This window comes from Pundamilia nyererei, unplaced genomic scaffold (genome assembly GCF_000239375.1).
Source record: "Pundamilia nyererei isolate P.nyererei 1_Seehausen unplaced genomic scaffold, PunNye1.0 scaffold00002, whole genome shotgun sequence".
Classification (NCBI taxonomy): Eukaryota; Metazoa; Chordata; class Actinopteri; order Cichliformes; family Cichlidae; genus Pundamilia; species Pundamilia nyererei.
Window position 1 is genome coordinate 663,836 of NW_005187403.1, and position 3,721 is coordinate 667,556.

General features: G+C 36.8%; 1 protein-coding gene across 2 annotated transcripts in view; it reads right to left on the bottom strand.

Annotated features, from left to right (window-relative positions):
* Nucleotides 1-344: 344 nt before the first annotated feature.
* The window catches only part of ptpn11a (protein tyrosine phosphatase non-receptor type 11a), a 17,369-nt gene continuing 13,992 nt past the window's right edge, over nt 345-3,721 (bottom strand). For both annotated transcript variants that reach the window (XM_005720035.1, XM_013909911.1), the window contains exon 16: nt 345-3,633. The gene's annotated coding sequence lies outside the window, so the exon portion shown is untranslated. The remainder of the gene's footprint in view (nt 3,634-3,721) is intronic.

Here is a 3,721-nt window from a genome sequence, read left to right on the forward strand (position 1 = left end):
CCTTTATGGTTCCAGCATGTGATGTCCATGTGATACTTTAATTTCCAGCTGACGATTAAGTAACCATTTATGCAGGCACTGCACTATTCTTGTGAACAAGTGTCAGCACCAAGACAAAACCTCTACATCAACATTAGTATACGATTAAACATCCAAACAGGAAACAAAACAAACTTTAACTTTTAAAGCAGCTTCCCCTTTTTGCTTCTTACTTGGCCAACTCAAGTTTATCGCACTTTTCAGTGCTTAAATTTCACCAAGCATATCAATTTGGACTATCAGTATAATTTTAGATTAATATTTCTCGCTAAAAAAAACAAAAAACAAAAAAGACAGACAATGACTTAATGAGGCATTTATCAGCCATTTATTGTTAATTAAGGAAGTTAACATGGTTAACTGCATTGAAAGTCATACAATAAACCTTTAAGCGTTGTGAGAGGTTCCTCCCCATGCCAGAGGAGGAAAGCTGCAGGAATATACATACAGTATATTTTATTGGCAAGTAGATATGTTTAAGTACATTCTCCTCTACCTGGAACTCATGTACAATTTAAAAAATAGATTTTGTTTGCATTGCGATCACCTTTTTTTTTTTTTTTTTTTTTTTGTTCAGGATGTTAAGGATGAAAGTATTCACATTTAAGTGTTATGGGTTCTTGAACGGCGGTGGAACTAAAGAGCACTGTTAAGTTGGTTTGTTTCTTTTTAATAGCTATCACATACACATAGACTCGCCTTCTATGCGTATGCCTATGTATCTAAATTGCTTACATGATAAATGGAAAGCAGTTTTATCATCTCAGGGAGAAAAAACAAAAACAAAAAAACAAAGCCAAGAATGTAACTTAGAACAAGTATGGCCGTCAGCAGCCACAATGTCACAGCGCACGCACGCACACACACACACACACACACACACACACACACACACCACAAAACATTAGGCAGGTACAAAGTCAACCATTCAACGATAAAAACTGCATACAGTACACCACACTACAGAAGATCTCAGTCAGATGATGGCGTTTACACGGGAGATGTTCCAAAGAACACTTGCTGTGGAGCAGCCACATATTTGCAGAGTCCTCCAATGAGAGGAAGCAGCTCCCGGAAACACTGATGTCATGATTTTTTTTTTTTTTTTTTTTTTTTTAAATCACAGAAAGAAGCTGTTCAGTCCAAAATCAGTGGTTACGGAGAACTATTCACAAGGCAAGCTGCTTCTTCCTTTTTCTCAAAAAGAGAGATTCTGAGTCAGCACTGTTACAGCAAGTTCAATCGCAAGACTGCAGTTTCTCAAGGCGTAGTGATGGTAAGCAAATGTGCAGAAACTGACAATGCTTGACAAAATACTGAGGCCACATGTTTGAAAAAAGTGACTATCCTAATATTGAAGCTGATCGTGAAGATAAAGAAACAGTGACATTTAAGAAAATACATTTTCAATTCTTACTGTTAGCTGATAAGATTCCACTCTCATATCTGCACTTTGAATATAAAGCTGGCTTAGCATAAGGCTAGTCTGTATAAGCACAGTCAAGAATTGCTTCCACCATACGCTTCCTCAAGGTGATGTTAGTCATCCTTCGAGCACTGTACTATAGATGGCAATTTCAATCAGTCAGTCCACTGCCTTAGTCCAGACTTAAATCATCTCAGTAACTAACAGATGAACAGCCATTAAATTTGGTGCAAATCTTGAATGCAAGGTACATTCAAGTTTCCCTGAGGATACTCATGTAGTGCCATTATGAGATCAAATTGGTGAATATCTACAAAAGTGATGACATCTTTAAAAACCCTTTTTTTATTTTGCATGCGATGCCAAATGGTAAATATTAGTAAGTTACATGATAACAATACAATTTTCATATACCCGGCTGGGCCTAAGGAGGACCTGATAGCTGCTCCATGCAGACTCTAGAATAAACATCACAAGTTACGTAAAAGTGAACAAACCAAAAAGAATACGGGTCAATTTGAACCAGGTGTCTATTACTATTATCTGAGAATAAAGAGCACCCAGACATTAGCAGATATAGAAAAAGTAACACAAGTACTTTTCATAAGTCCAATGTGTAACTTAAAATCAGCATGGTTTTATGGATTTGATAGAACTAAAGTACGTTTCTTTACAGATAATTTAGAATAGTGATGTCATTAAACATGTATACAAATACTATTAATCCGAATATTTGTTTTATTGATTTACCTTTAAGTAGATTTAATATAGCCGTTCCCTCGTTTTCAGTCTCTAAGCAAAACTAAGCTAAACAAATAGCTACTAGCTATAGCTTCATAGTTTACAGATGTGAGAGTGGGATCCATCGTATTATCTGGAGTAAATGATTGTTTTTCTCCAAAATGTCAAAGTATTCCAATAAAACTGTTCACTTTGATTGACACACAAAAGAAAGACCAGAAAATACTCTCCTATAAAATGTGTGAATGTTTGTTTGTGTGTATAAACTCCTGAATCCAACTGACCACAACCATAACAATTTATCTACTACCAAAACTGATGTGTGATTACTTCCTAGAACAAACTTTTAAACTTAAGTACATGTGGTGTTCAAAATAGGCAATGGTATATAAAGGCATTTATCCTTAACAAGAAAAGAATAATAAAAAAAGGGAAAATGCACTTACAAAAAAAAAAGGGGGGGGGGGGAAGAGACATCTTTTTGGCAGCCATCAGCATATGGCAATGCCTGCAAATGACATACAGAGACTCCCCTGAAGTCCTAATATGTCAACATCCTGACTTTGCAACATAAGTGCATAGCTTCAGGAAACTCCTCCCAAAAATCCAGATTCATAAATCCACCAGATGAATCAAGGCTTAACTGAATCTAATGCTGCCAATTCAAAGTGCAGCATTAAGGACATTCGGCTTGAGCTCTGGAATGATTAACCAACACTGTTAATCCTAATGAAAGCGTACTAAACTCGTGAACTAGGAGACAAAGAAGTTAATTACACTCCCAAGAACCTGAATTTTTGTTTCTCTTTGAGGTGTTTTTGCCACAGAAAAATTAATTTGTGTAGTTACAAATCAACAGTAAAAACCACTGGAAGTTTTTCCCCCACTTTTGTTGAGCCCAAAGACTGTATAACTAGGTGCAAAATGTGAATAAAATTATGTGTGGGTTTGGCACAGGCCTTTTTCAGTAAACTCTTCACTTCCATCTACAAACGATCAATTTCACTTTCCTTTGGTTAATTAAAAAAAAAAAATATTATTACACAGAAGAATGAGAGATGAGCAAAGATTAGTTAGGTTCTTTTCCCTCTGAGGAGGGTGCTCGCTGTTGGCAGCCCTTTTTGCAGTGAGATTTACAAAGCCTAAACCCAAACTGTGGTTTAGTAGTAGATTTAGCATGTTAGGCTTCTCAAAGGCTCTTCTGACGATCACAGTGGTTTAGAATTCAACTAGAGGGAAATTGTTCACTTAAGAATAAGCAAGAACAGGAGGGGAACCCCAGTTTCTGGTCTCCCTCGTATCTTGTGTGTGTGTGAGTGTGTGTGTGTGTATGTTCTTGTTTTCTTTCCCCCATTGTTCCATATCATTATGGTCAAGTCTCAGGCTTCAAGGTGTGGCTGGCGAAAAAACGGTCAGGTATCAAGATCCTAAAAAGAAAAAAAACAAACAAACTTGATTTAATTTGATTGTCTGGATGCAATACTGGTCTGTGTTAGATAGGGGTGGGGGGGGGGG